The sequence below is a fragment of the Pinus tabuliformis genome, chromosome 2_1, assembly GCF_031772625.1.
Source record: "Pinus tabuliformis cultivar Carrire ecotype Pingquan chromosome 2_1, CPIR1, whole genome shotgun sequence".
Taxonomy (NCBI): domain Eukaryota; kingdom Viridiplantae; phylum Streptophyta; class Pinopsida; order Pinales; family Pinaceae; genus Pinus; species Pinus tabuliformis.
The window spans coordinates 538,670,530-538,691,358 of NC_142299.1; the positions used below are offsets into that span (position 1 = coordinate 538,670,530).

The 20,829-nt window shown below is 33.4% G+C and overlaps 2 pseudogenes; both read left to right on the top strand.

Annotated features, from left to right (window-relative positions):
• The first annotated feature begins 11,542 nt into the window (after positions 1-11,542).
• On the top strand, positions 11,543-12,088 carry LOC149201399 (uncharacterized; annotated as a pseudogene).
• A 5,845-nt stretch (positions 12,089-17,933) lies between these two features.
• On the top strand, positions 17,934-19,163 carry LOC149201400 (polyadenylate-binding protein 2 pseudogene; annotated as a pseudogene).
• Positions 19,164-20,829: the final 1,666 nt, after the last annotated feature.

The following is a 20,829-nucleotide window of genomic DNA, read 5'->3' on the forward strand; positions in this document are numbered from 1 at the left end:
GATTTTGTTTCACCCATTCTTCTACACTTTGAATGGATTGTCCTCTGGATGGTTTCCAAGTCATCTTTCCTTCAGAACTTTCATTAAGAAATCTTGCATTCTCCCTCCTTCTAGGAATATTATGTTCCTGCCATTCCAAACCTCTACTAGAACTGATACAATCTCCCATTGTAGTCTTTATCATTCAATGCATTACCTTTTCGTGTGTGCAAATTCCTTTTCGCAAAAATCTTCCCCGCCTTATTTTTGCTCTGATAGTAATTCTGCTTTGAACTCAATTCTACTCTTATACCACTAATGGTGCAGGGCTACATCACCCGCACATACCGACAATATGCATTCAACACAATGATGCATTCACAACTATCCCAGGATATTTAACTTTGTCATGGAGTTAACTCTACAGACCATAAGTGGTCAAGTGGCATATTCATCAGTTCCTATGTATAGGAACTTAACCACCCCTCCAATACCTTTATAACATGGGGTCATATATATATATAACACATAAAACCATATATCGACACTTTGCCCTTCTAAAAACCATTTATAAAGGAAACATACCTTTATAAAGGAAAACTCCGCTTTCTTAGATTTTATGCCTTCTCGGATAAACTCGCATAGTTGCTGAGGTTAAAACCTCATCACAATCAACCATTGCATGTTTAATGGTCATATATATGCTATCAGCCCTCCTCCGACCCCGATATGACTATCGGATCATGTAACATATACTTTCGCATAATAAAAGGCCGTGCTATATAAACTATTGAAATATCAAACATATGGGAACACAAAGGAAAACTGCTCCTTACAGATTTAAAATATTGTATATTCCCATTCATATTCCCGCTGGGTCCATCTCCTCTACGTTTCCTTCATACCCTCCAATAGCCAAACTCTGATCGTTGATATACAGCCAACACCGATCACCGATATCGCTATCGGCGATATAGCATATGCACTAAACTGGTAACCCTTGGCGCTCCGATAACTAATATACGATTTAATCATGACCATTGATCTAGCCATGATCCAATGGTACGATTAATCATTGCCATTCTTTGCAAATCTCCAAGGCTCATTCTGATTGTGATTTAGCGATCCAATACTAATTGTTGATCTTAAAGATCCAATGGCTGCTAAGCGTTAATCCTTTAGTTCTCTGCTCATCCCTATACTTAGAGTTTACGCCTTTTCAATGATTTTTGTAGCTCTTTTGGGTTTTCACAAGGTTCTTCCTCCTCCACTTCGAAGTAACTCTTGGCCCTTTCATTGGATCAATACGATTTCTCCAATATTATTCTTCCCTACAATGTCCTTCAAACTTTGCCTTCTACTTCCATTGTTTAGCTTTCTCTGCATTGGATTCCTTAGCGAATTCTTACTTCGCTACTCCTCTTCAAGGCAACTCTGCCTTTCACTTGGTTTCAATGATCCCTCTATGATTTCTCTGAATAATCCTCTCTCCACTGTGTCCTTCAGAATTTTGTCTGCAACCTACAGTAGAGCCTACGAATTCACAAGTAATTCACACATAAATTACTTCTTAAGCATCATGACACAGATAGGAAATAATCTTGCATATATTAATGTAAAAAATAGATTACATCTGAGACTCCTTGGTCTCGCACCCACACATAGGCCCGATTCTCAATATTTGTTGTCTTTCCCTATTGAATACGCAGGTTCACTTATTTATAAGAATGCATTGGATTACTATGAAGGACCTTATCCCATCCTTTAACAAAAGCCTAAAGCTTGCTACATGCATGCATATGTGGCAGACTTTATCCACTCTAGCTTTTCTTTATTTTAAAGTAGAAAAGTCTCCTTATCAGCTCAATGGTCCATATCTATTCTCTATTTTATGCCTAAAATTTCTCCCTTGCTCCTAGGGTCATGGAACTACTCATGTTCTCATTTATTTGTTTTGAGATCATCTAATTAAATCACACTTAAAACCTAAATGTTGCATTAACTTGCTACTTAGAAAAACTACATCCTAAAATGCATGAGCCCCTATGTCTACTATTTACAATGATTTTCCTTTGGGTGAATGCTCCTGCATCATTACCTACAACCTTATTTAAGCATGAAACATGGAAAAATGGGTACACTCAGGAAGATGCAGGAAGCTCGAATTTGTATGCCATAATACCAATCTTTTGCAACACCTTGTACGAACCATAATACTTTGGTGATCATTTATTATTCTTCTTATCTTGCTTGAGGACAATTCTTTTTTATGGTTGTGGTCATAGAAATACCTAGTCACCTACATCCAAACTTCTTTCACTGTGATGTTGATTTGCTTGTTGCTTCATTCTATTCTGTGCCAAATTGAGGTTATCCTTTAAGAGTTGAAGAACTTGTTGTTGATTCTCGATGTGATCTTACACTGCTTGAACCTTAGAATTATCTCTTAAATATGATGTGATGGATGATGGATGATATCCATAAAGTTCCATAAATGGGGTCATTTTCTATACAGTATGGAAGGAAGTGTTATACCAACATTCAGCTAGAGGAAACCACTTGACCCAATGTGTATATTTATTAGTTACAAAGCAATGAAGATATCCTTCCAAACATCTTTTCACTATCTCAGTTTGCCCATCATATTAATGATGATAAGATGAGCTATGACCTAACTGAGTACCCAGACATGAAAATAATTTTGTCCAAAAATTTCTAGTGAAAATGGGATCTTTGTCGCTTACAATAATCTTTGGGTTTCCATGTAATTTTTGTATTGTTTCCACAAATGTAGTAGAAATGGTACTGGCTTTAAATGGATGAGATAATGCACAAAAGTGTGCATACTTGGTAATTCTATCAACTACCACCAAGACAACACTCTTTCCTTCAGACTTGGGCATACCTATGATAAAATCCATTGAAACCTCCTCCCAATGTTGACTTGGAATGGATAAAGTTTGTAACAGACTCGCATTCTTAATTGTTTCAAATTTATTTTGTCGGCAAACCAAACATTACATCACAAACTTTTGAATATCATATTTAAGGGCATCCCAAATAAATTCCTTCTTAACCATATGGTAAGTTTTAAAAATCCAAAGTGCCCTCCTAATGGAGAGGTGTACAATTTCACAAGAATATTTTTTTTGAGTTGGGAATTCTTATATAGGTATAAGGGATCTTTGTACCATAATGAATCATTTTACAGCTAAATGTGCCAGATGCACTCGGATCTTGCTGCAAATTTTGAATGAGTGACTAGGCTTCTTCATCATTCTTCCATTCATCCCTCGCTTCATTTATCCAATCTGGTTGGATAATATAAATGGAACAAAACAATTCTTCCACATCCTCATCCTGTCTTGAGAGTTCATTTGCAACAACATTTTTCTTCCCTTTTTTGTAGATGATTTTAAAGTCATAACCCAAATAATTGTAACACATTTTTTTCTCTTCTGAAGATAATATTTTTTCTAAACGGTATTTAAGGCTTTCATGATCCTTTTTTACCTTGAAGTGTCTTCCCATTAGGTAAGGTTGCCAATTCTTAAGTGCATGTAGTATTGCCAACATTTCCTTCTCATCAATAGCTTTTTGTAAATACTTTCCTTTGATTAGATGACTTTCAAAACCAATGGGTCTTCGTTCTTGCATTAAAACAACACCAATTCCATTTCTTGAGGCATCACATTCCACAATAAAGGCTCGTGTGAAGTCTAGTGTAGATAATACTGGTGCTTGGTGCATTTCCTCTTTAGGATGTCCAAAGGCCATCGTTTCTTCTGGGGTCCAAGAAAATGCATCTTTCTTCAGTAATGTTCTTAGAGGTGGTGCTATTCTCCAGTAGTTGTTAACAAACTTGCGATAATACCCCTCAACCCAAGAAATCCTTGCAGATGCTTTATGGATGTGGGAATTATCCATTCCTTAGAGGATTTATTTTTTCTAGGGTGTATCCAAAGAAACATTTGGAGGTTTTTGCATATCATTTTTTCTCCTCCAATAGTTTGGGCACCCTATCAACATGTTGAACATGATCTTCCCAAGACTTTCTATAGATTAGTATATCATCAAAAAATACTAACACAAATTTTCTAAGGAAGGGTTTGAAAATGGAATTCATCAAACCTTGAAATGTAAAAGGTGCATTGGTAAGGCCAAAAGGCATGACCAAGAATTCATAATGACCCTCATGTGTTCTAAATTCCATTTTCAGAATGTTGTTTTCGATCTATATTCTAATTTGAGGATATCCTGAATGAAGATCCAACTTGGTGAAGTAAATTGCTCCATATAATTCATCCAATAATTCATCAATGACTTGAATGGGAAATTTATCTTTAATAGTAAGCTTGTTGAGCTCCCTATAATCTAGACACAGAACCCATGATCCATCCTTCTTGTGTCCCAATACTACTGGAGCAGAGAAAGAACTTTGACTACGGTTAATTATACCAGTCTGATGCTTGGAGGAACACTTATGGGAATCGAATGAATAACACAATCATGATCACGAATAGGTGGGAGGCCTTTGGGAGTCAAATAATTTTTAATGATTGTCTATGACTTTTTGGAGATCTTGAGAAATAGATGATTTCGATGTGGGAACCTCTAGTGAATGTATTTGTGCAATTATGCCTCATTGTTCTTTCTTTAGAATCTTTGTCATGCCATTATAGCTTATTATCTTTCCCGGTTTCCCTGTGATACCCCTTAATTCAACTTCCTTTCCTTCCCAAAAAAAATTCAAGAAAATTTCTTGAAAATTGAAAGCTATTGTACCCAAAGATTGTAGCCATTGGACTCCTAGTACAACATCAGCACCACCCATTTATGGTTCCTCCATTTGTAGCCATCACTTGACACCCTAGCGCTAGATATAGGAAGCAATTCAATTCCTTAGCTATCTTACAATGAATAAAATTATGGGTACTACCTGAATCAATCAAAACTATTATCTTTTTCTTCTTGATATGTCCTTCTATCTTGAGAGTTTGAGGAGTGGTAATTTCTGCCAATTCATTACAAGATATGGTCGGATTCATTTCTTCTTTCTCTAGGGTTGGTTCTTGGTGTATATTCTCTTATTTTGACATTTCTTGTTCCTTTTCTTTCTCCTCTTCACAGCCTATGTAAAATAATTTATTCTCGACACACTTATGACCTTTAGTGTATTTGTTATCACAACTATAACAAATCCCTTTTGCTCTTTTTTATTCCAATTGTTGTGTTGTCAACCCTGTAAGTTGTGGAAGGCTAGGGGTAGCAACACTTCCATCTTTATAGTTGTAAGTGGTAGGATTCGTCATTGCCATAATTTTGCTTTCAATTTTTATTCCCAACCTAAATTCCTTTTCCAATGAATTGAGTGCCCTTTGAATCACTTCAAATTATTTTTTCAAACAAAACTTATACAAATTTTAAAAAAACACACACCTAGTTTTTTCTCTTTGTAGGAGCTTGATATTGAATCTGTTGTATCTCTATAATTGTGGTTCTACAAGCCTGAAATTTCGTTCTATAGAAGCCCTTCGAGTACTCTTTCCAACGCCACAATTCTTATTAATATTGGATTCTCAATAAAATCGTTATGCCCAATCTCCCAGAATGACCTGATTAAATACTTGTTTAGTAGAGAGAACTTGTATGAAGTTCCACATGTCACTCGTTTGACCTTTGGACCTAAAAACGATACCCAGCAATCTAAATTCCATCCTCTTTCTATCACATTTTATGAAATTTGAATCCGATGTTCACAAAGAAATTTATGATGATTTTCCCAAGGTCACATGTTTGTGATGGAAGTTGGCAGCCTGCAGAAACCCAAAATTCCTTGGATCATATCCCCTAAACTATAGCGATACAAGATCTAAAATTACAATACGACATTCATCATGATTTTTTCTCAAATGGGATTTTTTTATGCTTCTAAAACTACGTATAAAAAATGTTATAGCGAAAATTCCATGAGGACCTGTTTGAAGCAACGAAACCCTAGAATCCAAAGCTCTGATATCAAATGCTATGCAACCAGCTCACAAAATAAAAGAAGAGATAGATCAATGACATCAAAATTAACCTCTTTGAGGGGGAAATATCCTTTACATTACATAAATGAATAATTCTTCAATGATTCAAATGACGAAACCTCCTTTCTATATATAGGATTCTAAGGGGTCACAATATAATTAGAGCCAACATAACAATAAAAATGTAAGGGCACAAAAATAATAATAGTGGGATTCTATGGGGAACAATAATAATAGCATGGGGGCAACTTGGGCACAACAATACCAATAAGATCTACAATGACAATAATAATGGGGGAATACACTAGTATTATAGGGAACTAGCAGAAAGCAATTCGAGGTGGAAAAAGTACCTCCATCACTAAGAGGGAGTGTTGATGTTTGTATTTTTTGTAGGTACTTATGGAGAATTCACCCAATATCACCTTAGAAAACTCGATATAGAGTGAGAAAGTTTCATTTGTCACTTAGCCTAAGTTAGATTTAGGAAAAGCACACAATTATTATGTTTTCCTATTGAACTAAAGTACTTCTAGGAAAAGTAAATTAATTACTATAGTGATTATGTTTTAATATCAACCATTGGTCTCAAATGAGGAAATATCTAAATTTGATCATACATCACTTCAGAAATTAGGGTTAGCAATTTATCATAATGTAAAGTTATAAAAGAAATGGTAAGGAGAGGAGAAGGATACACCATACAAAAACACAGTATCGAGAGAGGTGTCTCACTGAGTGCACTGGGTTTGAGGAAGGGATCAAAAAGGAGATATAGATCAACCAAAAAGGGCTTGATAAGTCGGATCAAAAATAATAGTTGTATTCATTTCCATAGTTGGGCCATTTTTCCTAGATGGGAGCCCAAGAAAGTTGTAAAAGTTAAGAAAGAAATTTGATTGAGAAGGGTCTATTACGTCATTATTATTAAGATTGGTTATATTTTTCTTCCACTTATTTATTGTGTTATGAACCTAGCTATGAAATAAAAATACTTTTGTAGGAATTAAGTGCCAAGTTCTAGGATTTTATTAAATAACATATTTATTTAATTAATAAAATTATACTCTTTATATGTTATTTAATTGATATAATTATACTCTTTAATCTCTAATATATTTATTATTAATTCGTTAATATATTTATTCAATTAGTCGATTATTCACGTCTATTTAGAAACTAATAAACGTCACACCATGTTTCACGACAATTAAGAAATGTAAAACCATGTTTCTCGCAATTTATTTTTCAATTGTCATGATGGATTTTTCTATTCAATCTTGTGAAAAATACACTCCCAACCCATGAAGAGAAAACCTAACAAACCCTTGCGCCTATTTATAAAATCATATTGATCTCTTGTGAAAAGTCACCTAGGCCATATTTAAGTGAGGGTCTTCATTATAAACAAAATTTATATATCAATTATTTTTATATTTTTATAAATACATTGATATTTATTAAACATTCAATTTTTATTTAACAAGATAACGACTACCTAATGAGATTCTAGGAAAAAATATAAAAATTGAGGTAAATGAGAGAAATTATTATTAAATAAAAGGTAAAATTAAAGTAGGAATTAACTATATTAAATTTAAAATAAAAAAAGACAAAAAATTAATTTAAATTAAATTAATCATTAATAAATAAATAAAAATCACAAAACTTTACAATACACCTTTCATCAAATATGTATTTTATCTATTGAATAACATATTTATTTAATTAGTATAATTATATTTAATTAATTAATATAACTATACAACTATTAAGAGACCTAAAACCATGTTTCTCCCATTCTAAAATACTATATCTATTTAATTAGTATTCACAACTATTAAGAAACCTAAAATTGTGTTTCTCCATTTTGAGTTGTCAAGGTGGTTTTTTTTCTATTGGATCTTCTAATTCAAATGCATCTATCCCCGTAATACACCACCGACCCATGAAGATAAAACATAACAAAACAATTCGCCTCGCACCTCACTTGTACCTATTTTGCAAGTATTATCAACCACATATTGGTTGGTGTGACACTCTCACCATTTCCATGTTTCTGTTGATTTTTATTCATGTAGGTGCGAAGAATCACATTCAAGTGAATCTATATAATCTTCACTACATAAATTATAGATCATAAGTTGCGGGTTTTTATTTTCCATTCATGAATTTTTTCATCTTCACCTAGTGTGGCTAGGTTTTTCTTTTTATTCCAGTTGAATTGGTATTCCATTCCTTTTGAATTAGAAAGTTTTATTTTTTTATTTATGAATATTAGAGAGTAGCGCTAAAAACAAAATCAAATAGGCAATGGAACTTATTCAAATAAAACCCCAAAAACATGGTGTTCCACAACAACAATCGGCAGCTTTTGATGTAAATAAAAATCAATCCTTAATAGATTGTAGTCAGAAGAAAGAACAAATATATTGAAGATTCCATGAAGATGATGATTCATGATCAAGATGTACGAATTTTCTTGCGCGGAAAAATTTCCAAGATAAATGTCTACATCCTAAGTAGAAGTCCTGATAGGCTTTTGGAAGGTAAGAATCTTGAAGAAGCATTCACAAGTCAGAAACCACAGGTTGATCATATGACAATTCTTTGTTGTTTAATGTTCATACATGTACCCAAGGATAAGAGAAACAAATTAGATCTTTCTGGTAAGAAGGAAATATTTTTTGGGTATAATGAATCATCAAAATCCTATAGGATCTATGTTCCAGGGTGGTGATATGTGGATGTAAGTAGAGACGTGACTTTTGATAAAGATATAGGTTATTGTAAATCTAGATAAGAACAACCAGACACTAAAGATGAAGAGAAGAAGCATCTAGCTCCTAAAAAATAAGATACAATTCCTCCCTCCTCCTCCAAACATCGTTAAGATCATGAAGATATGCTAGAAGGACCTTGTGAACTATTGGATCCTGTGGTTGTTCCCAAAAATAGAAAAAGGCAAGCTTCGCTAAAATATACTTTGTAAGATGTAGAAGGACATGTGGCTCCACAAGGCACCTTCAAAGAATCTAAGAGACATAAGAGGTATTATGGTTATGTATCCTTAATGACTAACGTGATTGTCTTCGAACCTTCCAACTTTGAGGAAGAGACTACTTCAGAAGTGTGGAAGGATGCAATGATGGAGGAATACCAATTATATTATAAAAAATTATTCTTGGGAAATTGTTCTAAGACCTAAAGGAAAGTCTATGGTAACCTCAAAGTGGATTTACAAGATCAAGCATGCAACAGATGGGAGCTTTGACAAATACAAGGAAATATTCATGTTTAGATGATTATCCAAGAAAGAGGGAGAAGACTATGATGAAGTATTTGCACCAGTATCCATATTAAAGAAGGCCCCATATGAACTCAAACAATCTTCGAGAGCTTGGTATTCTAGAATTGATGGATATATTATGAGATGTTAAACACATACAATGCGAAGGAAGAATATGAATGATAAACATTGAGTTGCATCTATTATTCACAATGATACATAAATATAGTACATTGGTGTGACCCTTGGATTCACATTCCAAGTGGTCTCTTGGAATCTGGTGGTTGTTGATATTCCACACCTACCCATAGAGGATTAGGTGTCAAATATTCCCCCCCTTAATCTAAAGGGGTATGTATGAAGCCAAGAAGAGAGTTGTGATAAAAAATGTGCAAAAATCCGTGGCAGCACTAGGCTGAATGTGCTCTCTGAAATGTTGGTATAAGTGGGTGGTTTAAGGATTACCACTAACACTAGAATGCTTAGTACCATTCCCAGATCTCTTCCAAGTCTGGCAAGAAGTTGAAACATTTGCAAGAGGAAGTGTCCCTAATGCTTTGGAGAGGGAGAGCTTCCACTTGGAAAAGGGAGGTCTACAACTTACAATTGTTTAAGGATGACCACCAACTCTGGAATTCTTAATGCAATTCCTGGATCTCTTCCAAATCTGGCAATAATTTGAAGTCTTTTGCTAGAGGAACTGTCCCCAATTCGTTGAAGAGGCATCACCAAGTAAAGGCATGCTCAGGGGCATCTTTGTCTCTGGTTACAACTCTAAATCTGGTATGGAAGGTTGTTGCTCAAGCTTGCTTGATGTGGTTTTGAAACTTGTAGACAACCATCACTTGCCCCCTTTTAGATACAAGGTGAGATGATGGATAAAACTCAACTGCAAGATTGTTCAATACTCTAGAACAAGTTTTGATATATGACTGAAATATCTTCTTGGCTGTTTAAGCCCATTTCCAAGAAGTGATCCATCCAAGATGAATCTTTTTTCTTGCAAGAGGCTTGTTTTTGAAGCATTTGTTTGAAGAATGAGTGGTTTTATGACAGCGCTCACATGGATGAAGAAAAAAACAGTGATCTTTCATATGGCCAGCTCGGTTATAGTGTTTAGCATTTAACAACTTTTGACTATGAATGTGGAGGAGCATAATCTAAAACAGTTGAAGGTGAACTATCATGAACAAATCCAGCATTTTGAAACTGGATGGACTTTGATTTATCTATAATGTGAAAGGAAACCTTCTTATCTTATCCAAGTCTGGTTTTGTGCTTGTTATGGACAAGCTCTTCCCAAGGTATGATGATTGACTTGGGAAGTGCAGGCTGGATTTCCACACCTGTATTCAAATATGCTTATGAAATAAACACTTGATCTAAATTAACATCAACTTTACTGACTTGATGGCTTGCTGGCTGTTGATAGGATCCTGTTTCAAATTCAAGTAGGTAATTATTCTGAACAAAAAAAAGTTCAGAGGGATGTCCTTTCTGTTCTAACTCCTCTCACTATAGTTGAGATTTAACTTGCAAAAAATCAATATATTCTTGTGCATTTTGCAGAGAGGTTTGAATATCTGTGTGTGTATTTGTTGACTTTAATTGTGCTTTTAGCAGTTGAAACAATTAGAATTCTCAATAATTCTAATAAATTGTCAATCTTAGCAATTTAAAAACTTCAAAAAAGGTTTATTGCAACTCCACCTTATGTTTCAAGATTATTAGTTAATCCACTCTTCTTTGAGAAAAAATATTCAAGCACGAACCGAGGGTAGAAATGGGTGTTGGCAGGTCTATTTACACCATCAAGTGAAATTGTAACCTTTGACCAAAATCTTGATAGTTATTAAAATTCAGTAACAATGAGAATAATAGGTTATAGTTGTGGACAACTATTCATACTAACAGATAAAAATATTCTTGTCGCCACTGTCACTCACTCACAATAGTCTATTCAACTATTAATTCTTAGATTTTCATCATATTATTCAATATTCATACCCACTGCTGCAATGAATATCAATAAAGTTGCATATAATAATAACTTACAGTTTCCAAGCTTGCGGCCTTCCTTAACACATCAGCCTTCACATAATAGGTTGGATCCTCATCTTGATTTGAACTCAGAATCCCTTTGTTTCCCTCTAGATTTCAACTTATAATTTATTCAATCACCTCACCATAATCAGTTTCAAATTTATTTAATCTCCTCACAATCATTTTTGCTTGGCAAAGGATGGTCAATTTGGACATGGATATAATGTCCCTCGAATATAGAGAATTTTTAGCAGCCCAAATAGCCAATAGTGACCTCGATTATGCCTACAAACTATAGTTGCAGGAGGCCCTCACAGCCTCCATGGGAACAACCCAATACTAGCACCATGAAACCACTAAGAGTGACTCCAATTCTAGTGGAAATTTAGGCTTCTCTGAGATGCGTGGCGGTGAAAAAGGGGAGATGACATTATTATTGAGAATGCAGGCCCTCAAGTTTGATAAATTCCAATAGGAGGTCGCTGACCACAAGCAGGTCGAGGAAGAGATGTGGCGTTTGTTTGAAGACATTTACAAAAAAATCCATGACGCTGAATTTCCCCGCAGAATTTAAGCAATGTCAAAGGATGAGAGGGATGCCAGTGGGGAAAAATATGAGAAGCCCTTCGATGACGAGTGGATTAGTAAGGATGATATATAGTTTAAACTATACTACAAAGGTTTGATCAGCACTGAGAATTTGGATGGGATAGTCGTTACCAATAAAACTATCATTGTGTTCTAATTTCATATGCTCTAACACTCCTCCATCCCTTAAACTCATTAGAACTCTTAGAGCATATTATTATAGCATATTGAAGCTACAGAAGTAGTGGGAAGATTCATCACTCTTGCATCTTTGTTAGGAATATTTCTAATTACTTTGATAGGCAAAGAACAATCTTGAGCTCTATTATCTCTGTCAGTTTGGGAACTGTTGCAATGCATTTCTCAAGGATTATAACACCAGGAGCATCTCTTCAAGGAGGCAGTGGACTAGAGCCAACTGTGGTATGGGAGCAATGTATTACCAATTCCGTTGCACTTCAAAAATTCCAATAGAGACAGATATGCTAAATGCGTCTAGAGAAATCTGTAACCAGTAATCACAAAATGTGGTTTGATACTATGCCCACTCACTCAAAAACTCTCTTCCAAATAACTTCCATTAGTTTGTAGGAGCAAAGAAAATTATAGTTACACGAAAGATATCATAGCTAGAATTTAGCTAAGAAAACATTCATGAAATGAAGAACTAATGGCAGAACTGACATGCACAGATAGGCCACAAAACAAGTGGCTCAAATATGAGAAGGGTAGGATATCTCCTGCTTTCATACCATGTTAAACACATGCATGGTGAAGGTGAAATATGAATGATAAACATTTACTAGCTTCTATTATTCACAATGATACATATATATAGTAAGTTGGTGTGACCCTTGGATTCACATTCCAAGTGCTTTCTTGGACTCTGGTGGCTGTTGATATTCGACAACTACACATAGAGGATTAGGTGCCCAACATGAGACTTTGTTTCTATAAAAGTGTTGATGGTCCAAATATTCATATCGAGGTTGTAAAAGGCTAGTTGGTGATACTGCTACAATATGTTGATGATTTGTTCCTGACGAGTATAGAGCATCTTATTGCATGGTGTGAAAGAGAGTTGGCCTTTGAATTTGACATGAAGGATATTGGCTTGATGCATTACTATTTGGGGCTAGAAGTCTGGCATAACCATAGTTAAATCCTTCTTGGACAAGAAAAATATGTCATTAATATCCTTTAGAAGTTTGGTGTGATGGAGGGAATGTATATGGCAATTATGATGGTGAAGAACGTGAGAAAGTTGAGATATTTTGAGTTTGACCCGGTGGATTTTTCCACATACTAGAATTTGATTACATCATTGATGTATTTGGTAAATACCATGTTGAATATTTTCTTTGCCATAAACAATTTTAGCTAGTTCTAGATGGAACTGAGACGTGAGAATTGTATTGCAACAAAGCATATATTAATATATTTGCATGGTATTGTTGACTAATGTTTGAGGTATGATTATAATGGTGAGATGCAACTGCGAGGATATATGAACTCTGACTTGAAAGGGAGCATGGACGATGGGAAGAATACATCTCGTGTATGCTTCAATTTGGGTTTTACTATGATATCCTATATGAGACAAATATGTAATGGCTTGAATTAATAATAATAATCAAAATAATAAATAAAATGATATATAAATAAATAAAATAATAAATGAATATACTAACTTTACGACAAAGTTCCTTAAAAACGTGAAATATGTAATGCTTAATAATAATAATAACAACAAATAACGAGAAAATATATTAATAAATAAAATAAAAAATAATGAAAAAAGGATAATAATAATAAATAACAATGAAATATAATAATAAATAAAATTATGAATAAATATGGAAAAGAAATAAAAGTTGGCATGATGACAGTGTTAGGTTCCTATACTACTAGTGTAACCCCTTATTGTTATTAGTATAAACCCCTTATTATATTGTTGTGCCCATGTAGTCCCCATATTGTTATTATTGTGCCCCATAGAAGCCCACTATTATCATTATTGTTCCCTTACATTATTATTGTTATGTCGGCTCTCATTATATTATGACCCCTTAGAATCCTATATATAGAAAGGAGGTCTTGTCATTTGTATCATCCAAGAATTGTTCATCTGTGTAATGTAAAGGAGGTTGCCCCCATGAAGAGGCTGAATTCTAAGACGTTGATATATCTTTTCTATCTTTTTGTGAGTTGGTTTCATAACATTTGATATCAAAGCCGACATAACAATAATAATGTAAGGGCACAATAATAACAATAGTGGGCTTCTATGGGGCACAATAATAAAAATATGGGGACTACATGGGCACAAAAATATAATAAGGAGGTTGTACTAATAACAATAAGGGGTTGGTTCATGGTGTATATACACTTCTTTTGACGTTTCTTGATCCTTTTCTTCCTCCTCTTCACAATCAATGTAAAATAATTTCTTCTCATCACACTTATGAACTTTGATGTATTTTTTATCACAATTGTAACAAATCCCTTTTTCTCTTTTTTCTTCCAATTGTTGTGGTGTAACCCTTGTAGGTTGTGGAAGGCTAGAAGAAAAAACACTTCCTTAATTATAGTCGTGAGTTGTGGGATTCCTTGTTTCCATAATTTCGCTTTTAATTTTTCTTGCCCACCTGAATGCCTTCTCCAATGAATCAGGTTCCCAAAGATGAACCTCATGTTGAATGTTATCCTTGAAAGTCCCTACGGAGACATCAATCATTCTCTTCTCTATAATATCATTTACCCTTATATTCAATTTTTGGAAATCCTCAATATGCTCTGCCATTGAACCCTTTTGTTTGAGATTTATCAATTGGCTAAGACATGTGTTTCTCTTTGTATCCTCATAATGTGCTATCATTTCCTCTGTGAAAATTGACCACGTGACAAGTGGTTTACAAGAATAAAGTCCTTTATACCATAAAAATTGATTCGGTTCTAAATAATTAGATGCAATACATACCTGATGTAATAGTGGTACACCATGTAGATCAAAATATTTCTCCATCTGTAGTATCCAATTTACCGGATCCTTGCCATCAAACTTCCTCATCTCGCTTTTTCTTGATTTTAGTAGCTCGATCTTGAAAAGACTGTAACTCTGTACTTTTGGATCTTTAATTTCTAAAATTTCGATTTGTAATAGCCCTCTGAGTCCTCTTTCTAGCCTCGAAAGTATGATCAAGATTTGATTCTCCAATGAAGGGTTATGCCAAATCTACTTGAGTAGAGTGAACTTGTATGACATGTCGCAGGTCACTGTTTCCACCTTAGGTTCTGAAAATAATACCCAAAAAGCTACAGTCTGCTTTTTGTAACTTCTTACGAAAATTCAATCTGATGCTGAGAGCAAAAGTTATGATGATTTTCCCAAGGTGACCTATTTGGAATGTAATTCGGGGGTCTACAAAAACCCTAACTTCTTCAATCTGCAAATATTGCGAGAGAGGATCTGAAATTTTGAGCCAAGGTTCAAACCAATTTCGTCTCCAATGGGTTTTTTTTAGCTTATGAAACTTCATAGTGAAAGAGTTGCAGCGAAAATTCCACGATGACCTATCTTAGATGAAATTCTGGAGCTTGCAAAATCCCTAACCTCCTCATATCATATCTCTGAGTGTTGAAGAATGCAACTAGAGTCAATATTCATAATCCTTGATTTATTTATAGTATTATGTACAAACATGAAAGAAAATGATATTTTAAAACAAAAGAAGGAAAATTAAAAGAAAGGAAATCAACGGAAAAACCTAAAATTAAGATCTTTGATAGTCCATACTAAGGTAAATAACATATTTACTATCAGTTGTTACTAGTAATAATTTAAGCAAGTATTTGCATAAAAGATGTAATAGGAACAAAAAGTAAATGAATGTAGTTATGAGGAGTTACTCGCCACCATTATTTACGTGATCTTCAATACTTAACAAATATGAGAATGTGAAAACTTACTAGAATCTAATTTACAAAGATATATGATTTGATTTAAGAGACATGTCTCTTGTGTATATTGGGTATTAAATGCACTTGAACCTTTTCATTTTACATAAAGACTTATCACTCACATATCTCTATCTCTCACACATTGTGACAAATACATTTTATTTTCATGGTTATTAGTTGAATTTCCGAAGTGTGATTCTTTGATGAAGATAAAAGAAATATAATATATATTCACAAGTAATTACCACAGTTCATAAATAAAGTAGTTGCATCAATTTCACTGAAAAATAAAAAAGAGATCAAACTGAGCAAAACAAATTGCCAAAATATTTTGCAAGAATAATTACAAATTGCATGGATTTCCAAAGATCATTGTGAGTGATAGGGATACCAAATTTAAAGGAAACTTTTCTAAAGCTTTTTTCAAACAAATGAGGACATCCCTCAACATGAGGTTAGCATACCACCCCAAACATGTGACCAATATGAAATTGTCGATAGATGTTTGGAAGCATATCTCTGTCATTTTGTAAGAGATTAACAAAAAAATGGTTTGAATAGTTACATCTAACACCATGGTGGTAGAATTCCACTTATCACGTTTCAATAAAACTAATGTCATTTCAATCTCTCTATGATTATACACCCCCTAAATGGAAAGAGTTAACCATAAATAATATAAAAATTTCAAAAGTAAAGAATCAATTTGAGGATAACTAAAAGGTTGTTCAAACACTAAAGGAAAACTTAAATATTGCAAGAAACCGCACGAAGTAGCAAGATGACCAATGTAGTTTAGAAATAAAATTTAAGTAGATTGGGTGTATGTGAAGTTTCAAACCTTACAAACAATTATCGTTAAAAAAATATGGGAAAAACAAGTTAGGCCCCGAGTTCTATGGTCCATATCAATTTGTGAAGAAACTCACTCAAGTTGTGAAGAAAATTGATTATGTTCTTAAGTAATTAAAAAATACCTCAACAAGTCGAAGGGCCTAATGGAAGGTGTTTCTCGGGAGACAGAGGATTTTTGTTAACATCCCTCATTACCTATGCTTTGAGCATAAAATATTTCTTTTGAAAGCAATGTAATCTTATGTATAAAAAAATAAAATAATTTTAATTATATATTAATTATGTACAGAGGCACCATTAAACATAATGAACTTTGGTGAAAACGCACTTAAGACTATTTAAGCTAGAGCTTTCATTGTAAAAGAATATTGATCTATGAATTATTATTCAATTTGTATAAACACATTTAATTTTATTAATTTTGATTTAACATGATAATTGTTAATTAAGTAGATTTCAATAAAAATATATAAATTTGAAATAAATTTAAAAAATTATTATTAATAAAAATTAAAACTAAAGTAAAGTTAGCCAAATTTGAGAAAAAAACCAAAATTTTAATTTTAATTAATAAAATTATTAATAAATAACAATAAAATCACTAACATTACATTACACTTTTTATTAAATATATATTTTATCTCTTAAATAACGTATTTATTTAATTAATTTAATTATTCTCTTTATGTGTTATTCAATTAATATAATTATACTCTTTAATCACTAATATATTTATTACTTATTAATATATTTATTTAATTACTCGAGCATTCACGGTTATGAAAAAACTAAGAAACGTCACACCATGTTTCACGGCAATTAAGAAATGTAAAACCATGTTTCTCTTCCATTCAATGTTGTGAAAAATACGGCGCCGACCCATGAAGAGAAAACCTAAAACATATTTATAGAAGAATTGGTGCGGCACTCTCACCATTATACCTTTCCATATTGAATCGAAGTGGAATGTTCAGCGTTGAAGTCTATTTTCAGCGTGGAAAATCGATATAATCTTCACCTGTTGTACAGAAATAAGCGGTTTTGATTCTCCATCTGCGGATTTTGCGATCTACACCTGCTGTGGTTTCGATTATTTCGGTTGAATTGGGTTTGGATTTTTATTTCCGTTGAGTTGGCATTAGGAAGTTGTGCTTTCTGCTTTTCCAGTGTCAGTGAGTAAAGAGGCGATGGCACAGAATCAAGTCCAACCAGCAGAACACCGTGTTGCACAACATCAACAAGCAGTTGCTAACGGCAACAACAATCAATTACTGCCGAAATCTCTGTATGTGGGGGATTTGGAGCCCAATGTGACCGAGGCCCAGATATATGATCTCTTTGGGCGGATTGGCCCGGTGCTCACTGTTCACATATGCAGAGATGCCACTACCAACACTTCTCTGGGATACGGTTATGTCAATTATAGGTTAGCTGAAAATGCTAGTGAGGCTTTACGTTTATTGAATTCTGCGCCCCTTAATGGAAACCATATTCGGGTAATGTACTCACCCCATGACCCCAGCATCCGTAACTTTGGATCAGCTAAAATTTTTGTTAAGAATCTTGATAGAACAGTAGGCGAAGATGCTTTCTATCGTACTTTCGCTATGTGTGGGCCCATTCTCTCTTCTAATATTGCAACAGATGCATCAGGGCAATCCAAAGGATATGGATTTGTGATTTATGAACATGAAGAGGGAGTGCAAAATGCAATAAAATATTTGAATGGTCAGTTTATCGATGGGGAACGGGTTTATGTTGCTCCATTCATGAAAAAGGAGCAGCGAGAACGAGAAAATGGAAACACCAAGTTCACTGATGTTTTTGTTAAGAATTTATCAGAGTCAATGAATGATGAGGATTTGAGATATTACTTTAGTGTGTACGGACCAATTACAAGTGCCAAAGTGATTAGCGATGCCGCAGGTAATTCAAAGTGTTTTGGATTTGTTAATTTTGAGAATGGAGATGATGCCGCAAGCTGCGTTGAGAATTTAAATGGGAAAACAATTGATGGTAAGGAATGGTATGTTGGAAGGGCATTGAAGAAATCTGAATTGAGGAGGCAATATGGATTAAATCTTTATTTAAAATATTTGGATGACAGTATTGATGACAACAAGTTGAAAGAACTATTCTCTATTTATGGCACAATCACTTCATGCAAGGTAATGAGAGACTTTCATGGATACAGTAAAGGTTCAGGATTTGTGGCATTTTCATCTCCTTTACAAGCATCGCAAGCTAAGGTAGAAATGAATGGAAAACTTGTTGCTGGAAAATTTCTTTATGTTGATTTCGCTGAGCCAAAAGAGGAGAGAAGTGAAAAGTTACAGAGTCATTTATTCAAGTCTCACAATCCAATTGGTAGGGAACCTACTATTACTACCACTTTCTCCATGTATAATCGTCCTTAGATGAAACCATCCAATTAGCATGGCACTAGATTTTAGTCTGGCATCATAGTTATATTTTACTGATTTATTTAATTACCTTTCTTTCATCTTTCTATGTTTTTATCCACTTCCTTATTCTTTACTCTACCATAAAAAGTCCCTAAAATACCATTTACCCAATATTACTAATAATAGTTTTATTTTCACATCTTTTCATTAACCTATTTGTATACCTTTTCAATATTTCAAATTAATGTTAAATATTTTACTAGCAAATCTAGATTTTCCAAACAATTATCTGGTGACTTTCACACTTTAGATTTATTTATTGAAGTATTTTATATAACTTATTTTTACATCCTCAAAGATTATCCACATGCTACTTTGTCTTAACTACAAAAGTGAAGACTCTTTAGGGGTGATTTTTGTTCAAACCATTCATTTTTAACTTTACATTATCTATTTTGGGATGAGTGGTTTGATCTTGTAATGAAGTTTATTTCTAGGAAATAAAATTTTCAATAGTGTTTTTTTTGTTTTATTTTTTTTAATCCTAAATTCCTCTTTCAAATTTTAATCAAAATATTATTAGTATTGTTGGAAATTTATTGTTTTTGTAATGAAGTTTATTTCAAGGAAATTTATTTTTCAATATTAGTTTTGTTTTTATTTTTATTTTTTAAATCCCATGGTTCATTAGGTGAGTGAGTTATCTTTCATGTACAAGGACACTGGGAGGATAATAGTCACTCCTCCCTACCACATGGAATACAACCGCTTCAATTTTCAATAGCTTCTATTTGGAAAGGAAATGAATTCTTAATTATTTAATTAGATTTAAATGATGATTAATAAAATAGTTTATTGACAAGCTTACACCATAGGATAAGTTATAAACTGTGTATTGGTATGATACAATTTATCATATTAGTTTATATGATTAGCTAATTTGGAACTAATGAAGCTATAAACTTATTTCTTTGTTACCACTATCTTCTCAACAAAGGGAAACAAAAATGATTTAATAGGTTTTCCGCTATTGCTACATTTTCCAACCAAGAAATCTAGATACTCTAAATAAATATACTTACTACACTTGATCTTCAACACTTTAACAAATATGAGTAAAAATGTAAATTGATAGACTTTCTAGAATTTAATTTACAAAGAGATATGATTTAATTTAAGAGACATGTAGCTTGTGTATATTGGGTATAAAATGAGTTTGAACATTTTCATTTTACACACACACTTATCCGTCACATATCTCTATCTCTCAAACATTGTGATATATATTCAATTTTAATGGTTATTAGTTGAATTTATGAATCGTGATTGTCTGATGAATATAAAAGAACTATAATATATATTCACAAGAAATTACCAAAGTTCATAAATGAAGTAGTCTTATAAAAATGAAGAGGAAGACATCAAAATTAGCAATACAAATTGTCAAAATATTTTGCAAGAAAAATTACATTGGATGGGTTTAGTGATGGGGATGCCAAATTTAAAGGAAACTTTTCTAATGAGTTTTTGAAACAAATGTGACATCCATCAACATGAGCTCAACCTACCACCCCAAACATATGACCAGATTTGGAAGCATATCATTGTCATTATGTAAGAGACACACAAAAAAAGGGATGCAATAGTTACATTTATCACACCATGAATGATGAGGATT